The sequence below is a fragment of the Alligator mississippiensis genome, chromosome 7, assembly GCF_030867095.1.
Source record: "Alligator mississippiensis isolate rAllMis1 chromosome 7, rAllMis1, whole genome shotgun sequence".
NCBI lineage: Eukaryota > Metazoa > Chordata > Crocodylia > Alligatoridae > Alligator > Alligator mississippiensis.
In genome coordinates, this window is record NC_081830.1 from 23,960,790 (window position 1) to 23,976,357 (window position 15,568).

The following is a 15,568-nucleotide window of genomic DNA, read 5'->3' on the forward strand; positions in this document are numbered from 1 at the left end:
TTTGCCTTGCCTGCATTATTCTTCTCTGCTATCACTGTGTATCAGTAAAATTTTCCTATTATCATGGTCAGTCTGAGGGCTTGGGCCCACCTGGAACAAGGTATCTGGGTCATAAATCCAGTCCCAACAGTTGCCACTTAACAGTACAGCTGGCACACTTCAGCAAAGTTTGCAAACTTTGTGAGTATGCATGTGAATATTTCCTCCCATTGCCTATCCATGCCCTCATACCAAGAGGTCAGCCCCATGGAAGTTATTTGGTACTTCCCCATGGAAGTTATTTGGTAGTTTTGTCCTCCTGTCCCTTCCCCATGGAAGTTATTTGGTACTTTTGTCCTCCTGTCCTTGTTTTCAGTGCTAGTATGTTTGACTCCCAAGAGAATTAGCAGTGCTGTTTTGTTTAGAGAGTTTGGTAGTAGCTGGTGTCAGAGGCAGGATACCATTATGATAAACGAGCATGAAATAAATACCTGGATGGATAGAGGCAGAACCTTCTTTGCCCATAAAAGTCCATTCTCAGCAGTTCTGTTATAGAATCAGACTGTGGACCAGATACTCCATTCATATGGCACACATTTACCATGATTTTACTGGGGTTACTCTTGCTTTCCAATTGCTTTAAGTGAAGCTGCTAAAGAATAGTGAACAGTCAAATACTCATGATACAATATTTGCCCACACTCTGTAAGTCAGCAGCAAGACTATAATGAGCTAAATTGTTTCTGAAATCTTGTTAGGTTCCTTATTGGTGAATTTCACATTTTTGTCTAATCTTGTGTGTTCCTGACATCCCATTTAAATTAGGGTTTTATGAAAGACAAACCATGTTTTATAGTGTGTGTGGGTGAAAACGTTAAATTTTCTTAGGTTATCATATAAACTAAGATGAGTCATTTATTACCATGCACATAAAACACAAGGTTTTTGGAGAGCTGGTTTCTTCAGAAGGGTTTGGGGACACAGATAATGGAGTCTGACGTTTGAAATTAAGTCTAATTAAATCCTCTGTTTCCTTGTGTCAGCCCAGAGCATGTTAGCTTATTCCTAGTATCTGAAAAATCATTATTAGGCCAATAATTTCTGATGAACATGTTTTAGGAAGTCGTGTCAATTAGAAATGTGTAGGACTTTGTTATTTCAGTCTATTACCTGCAAATGAGTTATTTTAGAACAAGAAGTTCAGCTGATAAAAGGCAAAAAATCAATATGTAAGATTGTTGAGATTAATTCTGAGTTTATAATGGATTTTTTTCCCATTGGGGTTTCCAATATCTTCTGTCAACTGTCCATCTTCAACCTCAATGTAGGTTTCCACGTGCCAAGTGTGATCAAGCTAAAGTAAAATTTTTGGAAATCTATACTTTTGCATTAAGGTGATTAATATTGCAACATCACAGCTACATGGTGATAAAAGATGAGGGCTACAGAAACTATAATAAGCCTCCTGAGAGCAATATCTTAATCCAACAATTTAAGGAGTGCTAAAACAGTAACATATGATATTACAGTGTTACAAGGAAGGCTGTATGGAGGTCAGGTTTCCATTGTGCTGGACTGGGTACCTGGACGAAGTCAGAGGGACTCCCTACCGTTTACGCAGAGAACACAAAGGAAAGATTTTAGATTTTACAGGGAGATTAAATGATTTTGTGACATTGGTATCAAAAGTCAGGGACTGAGCCCAGATCTCTCCTGAGTCCCAAATAAATGTCATAACAACAGGGCTTATCTGCCATTGTCCCTCTTCTATGCAACATCTTCCATCAGCTTCTTGTTACTTCATCAGATGAAGCCGTTGCTTACAAAAACTTGGGATCTCTGAGTTACTTTGTAAGGTACTATCCTGCCTTGCCTTTTTCCTGACTTCAGACTAACCTAGCTAACTACTAGGGGTGTGCAAAGTGGGCCCTATTTGATTCGGATTCGGATTTGGCCTGAATTAGGGACAGTGCTTTGATTCGTTGATTCGGATTACTGTCCCTGACTTGATTCAGCTGAATCCGAATCTTAAGATGTGATGCTGATTTGGAGAATCAGTGATTCAGACATAGACACAGCTTAAAAAAAAATGTCGACATACCTTGAGGTACCAGAGTGGCTTGTGAATGCTGCAATGCTGGATGGAGCGTCCCACAGGAGTGCGGGGGGAGGGGGGCCCTGTGCACTTGGTGGCAAACCCACAAGTGGACTGGAAGTACTTCCGGTCCAATTCCGGGTCCACCGAGGAGCGTGCTGGCCCCACCCCCGCCGTGCCTCCCCGGCTTGGCAATTGGCTGTGGGGGATCCTGGGTGCCCCACCCCAACCCAGGAGAGGCACTAGTTGCTGAGCCGGGAGGAGCCCCTCAGGGTGCTCCGTGGTGAACCTGGAAGTGGACTAGAAGTGCTTCTGGTCCACTTCTGGGCCTGCTGCTGAGCGCACTGGGGTGCCACCTTCATTTCTGTGGGATGCTCCATGCGCCCCAGCATCACAGCATTCACGAACCGCCTGGTACCTAGAAGTATGTGGAAAAAACATTTGAAGTTGTGCCTATGTCTGAGTTGCCAAATCTTTCCAAATCTCTCCAAATCAATTTGAAGGGTTGTGTTTCGATTCGGAAAGATGTAAGGGTCCTCTGATTTGATTCAGATTCTGAGATTCAGCCACCAAATCAGGCTGAATCTCCACCAAATTGAATCAGGGGCCGAAGCTTCGCACAGCCCTGCTAACTACCTCTCTTTTTCAGACTTGCGGATGTAGCAAAATGCTTTATATCCAGTAACGTATCCTCTTTAAAACTCCACCTACAAAGCACTGCCAGTCCACCGTGGCCCACGCGTGTGCCTGAATTTTTGAGCATGTGTCTACAGTCCCTTTGAAAACAAGACATGATTTTAGAATGCATCAAGTTAAGAGCCACAGGCTGATGCCATTTTGGAGCACTGTTCCTCTGTGATGCTTATTGATGGTGAAAAGCTAGTACAGAAAATGCTGCACACCTTCTTTTGCCTTTTCTTAGCTACACTAGTCCATGCTGAAAATATAGTGATCGGGGAGTGACCTGACTAACATGGAATTAAAGAATACTCCTGCTAGTGACCTCTGTAAGTGACCGGAGCACATTATCTCCTGTAGTCTCTGAGAAGTGTCCTTGCTTGTTCTGCTCTGCTGCTGCCAGCTCCAGGATGAAACACAAAGTATTTTGGCACCAGATAGACTGAAGTTCCTCCTCCTCTTTACTTTTATGCTGAACCAACATTTGCAGGCTCTCTGTCCAGTGTCGCTCAGCCTCCTTTCATTGTTGCTGGACAGGAGTTTAAAGCCATCATTTGTATCTCCAAGACCATCAATTAGTCTCTGATTTAATCAAGGAATCATATTCTTCTCATCAGGCCCATCAATCATCTCTATTTCCTTTTGAAGCTGTAGCCATCCATCCTTCACCTGCCTCATTACTCAGAGGCTTATTGTGCTGACATGGTGGGCAGAGAGGTTGCTGTGCCAGCACTCCCCGCAGTGCTGGGAGATTGCAGGCAGTGGTGCATTCCCCTTGACTGCTTGGGACATGAAAATGTCCTCCTTTTCCCTTTTGCTTAAAGCCTTTTTGAACACTGGGGGATGGGCTTTATCCTTATGCATCTGCAATGCACTCATCCTTGTATAGATGCTCCTCTTTATGACCAGTCTACAGAGAATAGGAATCTCCTGGGCTAAGTACAGACAGTCAACAAGCTTGAGGCTGAATTGATTCAATCTTCCCAGGTTAGTCTAAGCTGTGTAGATTGAACTGATAAGCATGTGAGAAGACATTTACTTCTGATTCCCAAAATGCAGCCACATGCCTGTAGTGGCCTAGGCCAGAAGCCACAGGATGCTAGAGCACACCTCCCTGCTCAGTTGGAACAGACAGCTTGTGCCAAGGCTAGTCTGCCCATCCTGGGAGGTGGGGTTTGCAGTGGAGGTGCAAAGCATCCTGGGATGCTGGAGGGCTGTGAGTTGACTTGAATCTGGAGGGGATCTGGGACAGAAGTTCAGTAAATCGATTTAACCTAAATCAGTGAAGTTTGATACTACACCCATCCAGATTGATCTTAAACTGGTTTCGGCCATTTTGAAAGCAGTTTATGTGCACTGAACTTCTGATGTGTTACCCATTTGAACTGTTTTCTGAACACTTATTCCAATTTATGTATAATTTCTGTCCCTAGCACTGGAATGTCCTGTGTCATGGAGCCTGATTCCTTAGCTCAAGCTCTAGAGCTGTGTGAGCCAAAATAGTGGAGTTGCCAATCAGCTTCAGTGCAGGCTCAGTCGTAAGATTTGAGATGTCTGTGCCTTGTAGCTGTTTGCTGAAGGGTGAATTTCACTCCTGTGTTAGGACCTTTTCTCTTTTACTGAGTGCAAGGAGGAAACCTTGCCGTGGTTGGGGGAGGGAGGAATAGGCCCACCCTTCTTTGCCTGGTTAATTCTCTAGTGCTAAAGCTTCAGTGGTGCCTACAGATATTTTGCACTCTCCCCTGTGACAGGCAATGCCTAGCAACTTTCATAGTGGCAGATCATTCTTCCTGCCTTGCCTTCACTGTGCCAGGGACTCCCAAGGAAGTGAGTCTTACCCAGAGGTGTTGGGCGTGCAATTTGCAGGGTCAAGATAACTGACTTCCCCTCTGCAACCACAGAGCAGAGAATCTGCATTTAAAGGAGCAGTTGGACCATTGCCTAATGAATTAATCAATCCCATTAGGAAACTAACTAAATATGATCTATCCTTTCCCCTACTCCACACCTCCAGTTGTCACTGGGATAAGATGGACAGAGGTCATACCCTTCTGCCTGGTTTTATGAAGGGTCATATTAGCTCTCTCTGTGTTTTGATGTATAAAACCATATATTAGTCCCATTTTTAGGTAGATATAACTGGTACATTCATGTTTCTTGTTCTGCTGCTCCAAATTTTCTGGGGTTATGTGAGCTGTGGAAATAGAGGAGGCACTTTATTAAAGCAAACAAGTGAAACTACACAGAGAAGCGTCTAGGCTGTTTGTGTTCAAGGTGTAGACCCATTCTTGTAACAAGGACCGCATCCTGCCTGGAAGACCCTACAGCATGCAATCACACTAGTGGCTGGGATTGCCAGGAAATCTATCCTTGTATTGGGTGCAGCAAGGAAAGAAAGAGTTAACAAATGGTTTTGTTAAATAAATATATATACAGCAGAGCTAGGAGAAAGGGAGACAAGTGTAGTGAGGCATATTTCTCATTAAATATAGCAACTGGAAACACAGCTATTGGAAAAGGGATCTCATTTATCACATCTCTTGGATGACACTGAGATGCTGTGTTTTATTACCTCTGGGGCTATAGGTAAAATTCAAACTGTTTTGCTGGGTAACATTATGGAATCATAATGTTATTGTTGGTAGAGCTTCAATCATACTCCTATTTTAATACTTCCAGGCAGCTGGTTTATTCAAGAGAGAGCAGCACATCAGGCAGCCCTGCTTCTGACTATTTCAGTTTCTCCTTGTCACTGGCACTTTGGATGCTGCAGTATGAATGCTGCTCACACTTTTTGGAGCCTACAGGTAAGTTTTTAATAAAATGCTAGGGAACAGAAAGGGGAAAAAGAATGAAGGCACGTCTCTTCTTCCCTCCAGTGCAACTTTTTTGCTATATTCTGAGACACTGTCACCTGACCCCCATTAAAACAAACCCCAAATCTGTTCTGTCCACACAGCTGCTTGTCTGTAACAGCTGCTGTTATAACTGTGTCATTGCATTCTGGGCAATCTGGGTTGCTATCCCAGAATATGTCACTGGGGGAACGAACCTCTGGAGGACGTACCCAGATGTAATTCAAGCAGCAAGTGGAGCAGTGAATGTTTTGTTTTAAAGAGCTTCTGAAACAGGCTTCTAGGTTCTAGCTTCTCTCATAGGACCCAATCCCAAGCCAACTGCAGTCAACCAACATGTGCCTATTGTTTCCTAGTATACGCATTTGTTTTTACAAGCCAATATTCTCTCTATATATGTTCACCAAGAAAGATGGATATGTTACACTTCTTTCATGCTACTTCATCCAGACGATCTCAAAAAATGGGCATCTTCCTAAAGGTACAAAGCACCTGAAAATTCATTGCCCAGTACATTGCTTAGTCACTTAAACCTATGCACACTGAACCTAAAGATTGTGTATAATAGTGTTGAGCTTTGCTGCTTTTTGACATTTATATCATGATGGAATGTTAGAAACCTGAATCAAGGTGAGGTGGCACCCTAGTTTGGTTGGCACTGTAGCCAATAAATCCTGTCTCAGAGACTGCCATCGCGGTGGTGCTATATCAAGATGGTAATACATTACATTCTCTTTGCATTCTTTTTCCTCAATAAAAATGACTATCCAAACTGGAGATATCTCCATATATAAAGTACATGTACCATTCGAATATTATAACTCCTGGATATAAAACATGGCAGTATTTAACAGCATGCGCTGCAACATTATGCACAGCCAGTTTAGACTAAAAATGAAGATTCTATTCTCTCATTGAAATTGCAGGGAAGTTTCCAAGTGAAAGCATCTCTAGAGCCACATGAGGATGGGGGAGCTTGCCTTTCCATCTTCTTAGAAAAACTGATCCAACATTTCTGAAGTGGGTGGAAGGACTTCCATTCATTTCACTGGGCATTGCATCAAGCCCCATGGCATCTGACACGTGGTTGGGGAATTCCCTACTGATAATTCAGAGTTGAGTGGACTTACTAAATCACCAGTATTGCTTGATTTTTTACCTGGTGCAGGTTCAATCCTAGTTTGTGACACATCAGATGAGGACCTCAAGGTGACCCTATAATGTTAAAAAAAAAATAAAAAATTGGCTAAGTCGTATTCCCAGCCCAACATCCCTTATTTTTAAAGTATTTTGTGAAATGCAGACACATGCTGCCCTGTAACATCAACTTGCTCCAGGGACAACAGCACAATGCTTTAAGAATCTCAAGGCAGCTGGGTTGAACAGAGATGCTATTTCTCCATGGATCAACTGATCATCTGCCTTTTCATCTTCATAGAAAGAGTGCCTTACAAAGGCAGAGCAGATCTATGTATCAGCTGCAACCCCTTTGGAGCTAGAAAACTGTTGTTGATGATGATGATGATAATCAATTCATGTGAAGAGAAACATCATGTTCCAGTCGGCTTTCTATTTTCAACAGTTAGTGTCTCTGATCATGGGTTATCACACAGCAGAGTACCTCTGTGTGCATACGATATAAAATCCAATTGATGTATTAAAAAAAACCATACTGAACACTCTCTCACCCTGGGTACAAAATCTACCTGTCTTTAACTATGAGGATCAGGAAAGCCATTGTGATATTTTGCATCGTGTCTAAGAGAAATCTCATTTCAGATTACTAGAATTTTAGAATGAAATATCAAGATGTTCTTTATGTAAAAGCATACGTACAACTTAAACGACTTAAAGCAAAAATGTTATTGTATAGACCCTACTGTTTTGAACATGGAGCATACAGTGAAATCATAAACAAAAAGGGGAAAGAGAGGTATTGGCATGTTTTTTATTATACAATATACTAGAAACTAGAAACACACACCTTAACTGTATGGTTTTGGATCTGCTCTTTAAGATAAGATTTGTGACAGTTCTTAATTTTTAAAGTCAATGTATGCACCAAAAATTGTTTTCAAAATGTACTGTCTTGAAAATTTACATTAACCCCCCCCCCATAATTTCATTCCACATCATGGAAATATTTTGTGCTTTAAAGGTAAGCAAATATTTTGTCCTTATTGTCACATCTCTTCTGCAAACTCCTAAGTTCATGGGAACAGTTAAGAGGAGTGATATTTCTTACTTGGCTGGTTCTGATTATATTCAACTGTAAGACTCAAAAAGGCCTTATATAATTAAAAAATGTTATGTGAATGAAATGTCAAAGTGGCTCCTGTCTAAGCTATCACTGAGCCAGTGTTGAACACACAGACTCAGTTGGGTAGAGAATAAATGATTTTTTACAGATTATGTGCCTTTGAACTCTGACAAAGGATGTGGGGATAGCCTCTGAAGAAGAATGTCTTATTTTTTTGTCTTCCTTTTGTGCCCTTAAGGTTTTGCTGAATCCCTGCACGGGTGAAGAGCTGGGTGTCAGAATGCGGGAAAGGAGTGAGGGCAGGGGGGATTGCAAACATAAAGGGACCTGAACTGCCTTCCACATAATCCCTTATCCAGCACCTTGTCTGCGGGGTGGCTTTTAGTCTATGCCATTGTGTTGGAGCCAAAATCACCTGCTTCCCTTGTTGGCTACTAATATTCTATAGAATCAAATGCTGCCTTCATTCCCCACTTATTCTTCTATGTGGCATGAAAGCTTCTTTTATCTTAGCTCCTACTGCAAGCACTAGGAACATGAGATCTTCTTTTGTTCTAGCAATGGCCTTTAAAACAAACAAAAACCTGTGTTACTAAAGGCAAAGTACGTTATTTTAAACTAACGTAAGTGGGGACAATTCTTTCCCCTTGAGGAAACAACTGGAAATATGATGTTTCCCATCAGTCTTATTATGTTCCTCTATAATGGGCATATTCTCTCTCTCTTTACTTTGCCTGCTGTGCTCAGTTGCAGTATTTGGACAGCTGTTCCTGCATGCCCTTTCCCTGTTCCTATTGCTATGTCTTTTTCCATGTAGCTGGTCAGTGCTGATTGATTTACCTTATCTCCAGTCTTTCCTCCAGTCTAGTTCCCTTCCTACATGGCGGTCATCACTATAGTGGTTGTGTCTCTCCAAAAGGAAAGCACCTCAGATAAGACTCCTGTGAGAGTTCAAATTTACTGAAGTTCTCTAAACCAGTGTTCTGGAGAGTTATGGTTCATAAACACTGAAATGGGAAATTGGAGGTGTTTTCCCATAACACAAATATGCTGGATCCTGTTTACAAGAGTTAGTTGTTTTTTCGTTAAGGATGCAAATATTGTGACTAGATTGCAGAGTGGGTTCTGGCTTAGGCTGTACTTTTCATCCTTTTTTAACGGCCAAAGGTTGTCAACAGGCAGTTTAGTGCATGCCAGCAAGAGCCAAAAGTCAATGGTGTAGACTGGTATTAAAAACACAGCAAATAGAGTACATGCTACTCTCTCATGTTGCAGTCCTAGGCACATTTCTTTCAGGATGCAACTATGACATGCTGTTAACAAGTAGCTTTGAGAGGCTAGCAGCTACCCAGGGCCAGGAAGACAGAACTCCTTCCACATCCTTAATGGTCACTTGTGGGTATATATTGCAGCAAGCCTGTGAAGTTCCTGTTTCATGGCTAAAAGAAGCATTACACAGCCTGTTTATCAGAGGAGGTTACTTTTCCTCTGACTATCAGGCCTTTTGATGATACACACTGTCAAATGCTGCAACTTCCACATCTGAATTTTTGTTGCTTTTTTTTTGTAAAATTGGATACATGTGCTTACCATTGTAATTTGAAGAGATGTGTACCAATCCCCAGAGACAGTAACAAGTAACATTTGGGCTGCTTGAAAACTATTAAGTATTTTCCCTGGAAAATTATAAATGCAAGGGAAAGTTTCTTTTGTGTTCTAAAAAAATTCATCATTTGTTTAGAGGATTATGGAGGGAATAGGGATCTCTTACCTTTGGGAGGACAAGAAAATGCCATAACAAAATTAAAAAAGAAATCTGGCTTGGCCAAGGAATTGAACATTTTGCCAAAAAATTTTGTTTTTCTTGAAAAATCAGTTTTGCAATGACCATGCTGTTGTCCAGTTCAGTTTAGGACTGCCTAACATCACTCAAGGAAGACAGTCATGTCTCAAGGTAGCATATTATTTTTCCTCTCTGAAGGCCATTTTAATCATACTTTTATATTACAATAGTGACTAGAAACCGCAGCTGAGACTGAAGCTCCCATTGTGCTAGTCACAGGGCTTTTGAAGTGCTCTGAGGAATCTTGGTTTATTATGTACCAGTACTGATGTCTCACAGGGCACAATTAAAAATTGTGATGCAGAAAAATGCAGACCTTTCATCAGACAGGTGGGAATTAGGGCTGTGCAAAGCTTCCAATCATGATTCAGATTTGGAGGTGATTCAGATGATTTGGAGGCTGAATCTATGAATCTGAATTGAATCGCTGGAAGCTTTAGGCTTTCCAAATCGATCTGAAGCTTCCGAATCAATTCGGAAAAGATTCAGAGATTCGGCCATAGGGTATAATGAAATATCTATAACTTCTGGCTGAATCAGATGAAACTTTCAGGGATGGTAGTGTCTGCTGAGATCATGATGCATACCAAGTTTCAAGAAGATAGGTGCAGGGGTTTCTGGGAAATTTCACCTTAAAGTCATGAAAGCAAAACTCATGTCACGTGTGTGTGTGAAGCCATAATGGGGTGAAAACTGCACGGATGGTAGCTCTTGCTGAGGCAGTGGTGGGTGGTAGTGGTGGCCACTGCATGCAAACCCCACTGCCCTACGTCCATCCATAGAGGGGCGCTGCTGCCCTTGCTTCCCCTCCCTGCTCCTGGTGTTGGATAAATGACCAACTCATGGGTTTGGCAAACCAAGTTTTATTGCATAGTATATGGATAACTGAGGCAAGCTTAGCAGCTTATATATATATATATAAAATCACTCTTACTTATTCACACCATACATACTACACACCATTCACACCATCCACACTAAGTCACCTATCCTCAGCACTTGGAGTCATGCTTCAGTGGCCAGTTGTAGGCTTCTTCAAGGCAATGTTCAGTCGAGAGGGGTGCCGGCTTCAATTCTCTTGACGTGCAGGTAGGCTGGTGTCATTGGTTAAGGCGTCCATCTGGGCTTGGCCTTCACTGCCTTTTTATCTTCCATGAAGCAGACTTTGATTGATGCCCAGAGACTTTTCCACCAATCACCACTCAATTCTTCACGTGTTCATCTTTTGGACTCTGTTACTGGTTACATGTTGTCTTTACATTCCAGTCTGTTTTTCAGTTCTTATTCATATCATCTCTACAATCTCGGACTGCCATCTGCACTTCATCCTGACGGTTATCTCTGTTTACTCAAAATATTTCGTACCAGTCTGTCTAATACCAGCTGCAGTTATCCAGCTATCAGTCACACACCCAAAACGCACACATACGCACACATCCTTATTGCTTCTTTTTCTACAAAATGGAAGTATATTTTAAAATGGCAGTTTAGCATAAGTGTACTGTAGTACAGATATACTATATATTGAAACATACTCTAACACTGGGAGTAGGTACAGAAACATGCTTCCCCCACCATTCAGACCCTTTGTGCCTCACTGCCCTCGTGGATTTGCAGGTAGGGGGTGGCTGTGGCACCTCCTCACCAGAGGCCCGGTGGCCAATCAGGAGAGCAAGCTGGGGTGGGGGGCAGGAAGGCACCGCAGTGTACCATGTGGGGCTGGCAGTGCCCAGTGCACCCCTCCCCCTGGTTAGAGACAACGTGTGGAAATGCACTGGGGGAGATGCCACTGCTGTGCCCCCCTGCCTGCCCACACATACCCCCTATGACCTTTCCAAGTACCCCTAGGGGTATGCGTGCATACCCTAGGTTGACAACCCCTGCCCTAAGACATTTTGGATGGAAATATATGACACCAGAACTGCTGGCCATTTTCTTGTTTAATTGATAGCATTTCAGAGGTGCTTATCATTGTGATTTCCAAGCATTTTCTTGAGCAAAGAGAGGAAATATGTTCTCAACAAGCTCCCTCTTAATTTGCATTCCTACAATCTAATCAAACCTTTGTAAACACCAGCCTTCTGAAAATAATAATCAAAATCAAGAGATGCACTGGCAGGCTAAGGGAAGGTGAATTAAAATGCTTCTTTCTCCTCCTATGCTAATCTTTTCCTAATTACGTTTTATTAATATTGTGCTGCAGACGATTCCATTCTTGTTTTTTGCGCTTGTCCGTAGTTAAAATCATACTGCGAATCAATGATCTCTATATTCAAGTTAATCACTTAAGCCCCTGCCTTCCATCATTTTCATAACCAGCCTCCGCAATTCTTCAGGAATTGGGTGCATTATATTTTATTGTATTGTCTTCTCGCAGTATCCTTGCATGATTCTTCTATGGGTGTCATTGACATTTTGTTATGATAAATTGGCTGAGTCATTGTCATCAGCAGGTTGTGTGTTCATTTTTTATTTTATAAGGTGCTTTTCACTGGAGAGCCCCAAACCCTTTTTTATTAAAAAATAACCTGTCTAACATTGCAGCTTTCATATTGGAACTACCATAGAATAATGCTTTTCTTTTGATTCTGGAGGGATCCTTTGAAATAACTAATCAAAGGAAATGGAAACTTGAGGATGGTTGTTCTTCAAGATGAGTGTCTTTGAAGCGGAACAGCTCTGTAATTCTGTATGTCATATACTCTATAGCATACATGTTATATATGCTATATTATGTCATTGCTTTATGGAAAAGTAGAATAGAATTTAGGATGGTATTTCAGTAAAGTCAAAAGATTAGACCTATGAATGTCAGCGGGAGGTGTACATTTATCCAGCACTTTTGGGTGAATAATTTTAGACACTTACTTTTGTCTGTTGAGGTGGTGGTGGGGATAGAAAATTAAAAATTTAGACTCCAAGTCACTTGGGATTCATCCTCAAAGATATTTAGGTGCCTGACTCCTCCTTAAAATCAAGGAGCATCTAAATACAGTTAAGGCTCTGGGCCTCAGAAGCTCTTTTGATCATTTTACCCCTTTGATAGCATACACACTGGGTTATAATGCGGTTGTGTGTTACAATAAATGAAGTTATTTTTCAAAAACTCATCTCATTCAACAATTCAATTCTGTAATCTCCTGGCTATACAGGAGATCATAGTGATGTCCCTTCCGGCTCTGAATACTAAGCACTGCTCTGAGTTCAGTGCTTATGAAACACTGTCAGAGCACAGTGTTTGTAATCAGAAAAAAATGAGAATAATAATAATAATAATAATAAAAAAAGGATGATCATGGAGAAATTGGAAAGTTAATGCCTGAGAGAAATGTTGATAAACATCACAGACAGTCATCCTAATAAGAGCTCTTGTTTCTTATGAAGATGGCTATTATTTATCATAGCAACGCCTAGAGACTGTAACCAAGATCAGGGCCTGAATGCTCCTAGCTCTTTTTCATGCACACATATGCATGGATTCTTCCCCAAGAAAGTCTGTGGGAATTAGAACAGGGGAAGCACCACACCTAAAATGAAAAAGCCCTGCTGCAAAGAAATTATAATCTTAATATACCAGGCGGAGGAATGCTGGGACCAAGACCTGTTGTTTGTTCTAGTTGACATATTGGGCACTGATACACAGAGAGGGCATCTACACACGAACTTTATTGCGGAGTAGACTAATTAGCTCTGTGGTAAAGCATTGGCATTTACACATGCACCAGTATTAGGACACAGTAAATTAACTAACTCCACCATAAGATGGTGGAGTCCTTTACTGTGCTGAAATTCATGTGTGGACAGTGACCAGGACAGCAGCATTTTGAGCCAGGATGGAGCAACCCCAGACTGGCAGGAGGCTTGAGGGAGAGGGGAGAGGGTCAGCCACATGCCTCTGCAGTTTCGGCACTCTTATGCCCAAGGCAGCACGTCCCCAACCTGCCGCTGCTGCCCAGGGTGGACCCCCAGAGTCTTCTGCCAGCCCCGGGGCTGCTCTGCCCTGCCTCAAGGTGCTAGTGTCCTGGGCGCATGTGTAGATGCTGCACCCAGGAACATCTGGCACAAAATGCTCTGGAGTTTATTGCATCACATTAATTGAACATGTAGATGCACCCAGAGAGGTTGAGGGACTATCCAAAGGCTACTTGGGAAGCCAGCAATAGAATCAGGAACTGAACTTGGGTCTGTTGACTCCTCACTTATTATGTTAACCAGACTGATCGTCTTCTGTGAGGGGGTTGCTCAGTTAAAAAGCTGGTTATTAAAAATCCTTTTAAAAAAAAACCAGAAGGCAAATTAAAAATAAATCATCCATGTTAATAAAGTACCAGGGTTTTTAAAGCCATCATTCTGACTTTGGGGGGGCCTGACTCAGTCTCATTATGTTGAAGGCTTTGAATTTAGTAGTGCTAGTGTGGATTAACTTCCATGATATGTCAGCCTATCACTGTAACTAGCTGATATCATTGTTGCAGGGTGCCTCAATGTACGGCAAAATTTTGCAGAAGAAAAAATAAATACATGTCAAGCTGAATTTAAAAGCTTTTGTTAGGGATTTGTTTTGATACACGTGCCAAATTCTATCAGCCTAATTTATTTCAGGTGGCTTCTGCATAGCCTCCTGCTGGCTTGTCCATCTGTTGATGGCTACATTTTTTTTTCTTTTTATGGAGATGTGAGGACATCCTTGACCAAAATAGACATTTTTTGCTTTGCTTTTTGAAAATACTGCTTATGTTCCACAGCTTTTCAAAGACGTGTCAGCATTTCACACACTTGCACTTGCTTGTGCGCACGCTCTCTCTCTCTCTCTCTCTCACATTTTCTCTCTCACCCTCCCCTCCCCCCACTGCCACCCATGCAGTTTCTTTCTTTCCAGGAAGAAACAGCTTGTGAAAGGAAAATATTTCTCAGATGTTAGAACCTATTTAAATAAGTAATAGTCATTGGGAGAGACTCATTAAGATGATGCATGTTTTGCTTTGATGGACAGAATTGCTACTTGCATCACAGCCCTTTATAGATCTAACTTTTTAAGGCAGATATATGAAATAGGGTATTTTTGAATATTTTGAAATCAGGTCTTCTCAGCTTCAGCTGTATTGTGAGTAAAGGATGTGGGATGGATCCTTATAATTAAGGATAAGTACAAGTCCTGTAAACCACTTAAAAGACACTTGAGATCTAAGAAGAGGTATGCAGGTCTTACACAAAGCCCTATTTTAAAGGGTTAAACAGGAACTTACCTACCATATGGGAGCTTTTCAGGGGATTGAATTTCACCCTGGCAGCAGCAGAATATTACTGTAGCAGAGCTCACCCCAGTGCTTTTCAACACTTAAAAAATACTGCTTTGTTATTCTTCAGTCTAGTACTGCATACATTTGGGCTCTGTTGAATAGACAAGAGTTTGTACTGCAAGAGGCTGTAGCAAGGGATGGAACCACTCTGGAAAATACAATCTGTTCAGAGGGGCAAATATAATAAAGCACAAAGAAGAGGAAATACAATTCAGGGAACGTTTGCATGCAGAGAGCTCCAACTAGCTCCAACTTGCAAACAGTCAGTTCCCCAGCTGTTGTAAATCAGCATAGCTCCAGTGGAAGCGGTTTATACCAGCTGGGTATCTGGTCTTGAAATATTTTTATACATCTAAATTACTATGATCATTATTTCTTATTGAGTTTTTTTCTTTAACCTATCCATATTGTTAAAATAGTAAGATCCAGTTTTTAAGTGGCCTCTAACTGAGTCTGCCCATCGTTGCAGTTACAAAATTCCAAGTGCAATGTAAGATCAGGCATAAAGGTGACATAATATAGCCTCCATGAGTCACAGGTGCATGAACTCATCTAGTT

At 41.6% G+C, this 15,568-nt stretch overlaps 1 long non-coding RNA gene across 1 annotated transcript in view; it reads left to right on the forward strand.

Annotated features, from left to right (window-relative positions):
* Positions 1-5,434: 5,434 nt before the first annotated feature.
* Positions 5,435-15,568, forward strand: part of LOC132251704 (uncharacterized) — a 31,564-nt gene continuing 21,430 nt past the window's right edge. The window contains exon 1 of the long non-coding RNA XR_009463646.1: positions 5,435-5,559. This is a non-coding gene — a long non-coding RNA (uncharacterized LOC132251704). The remainder of the gene's footprint in view (positions 5,560-15,568) is intronic.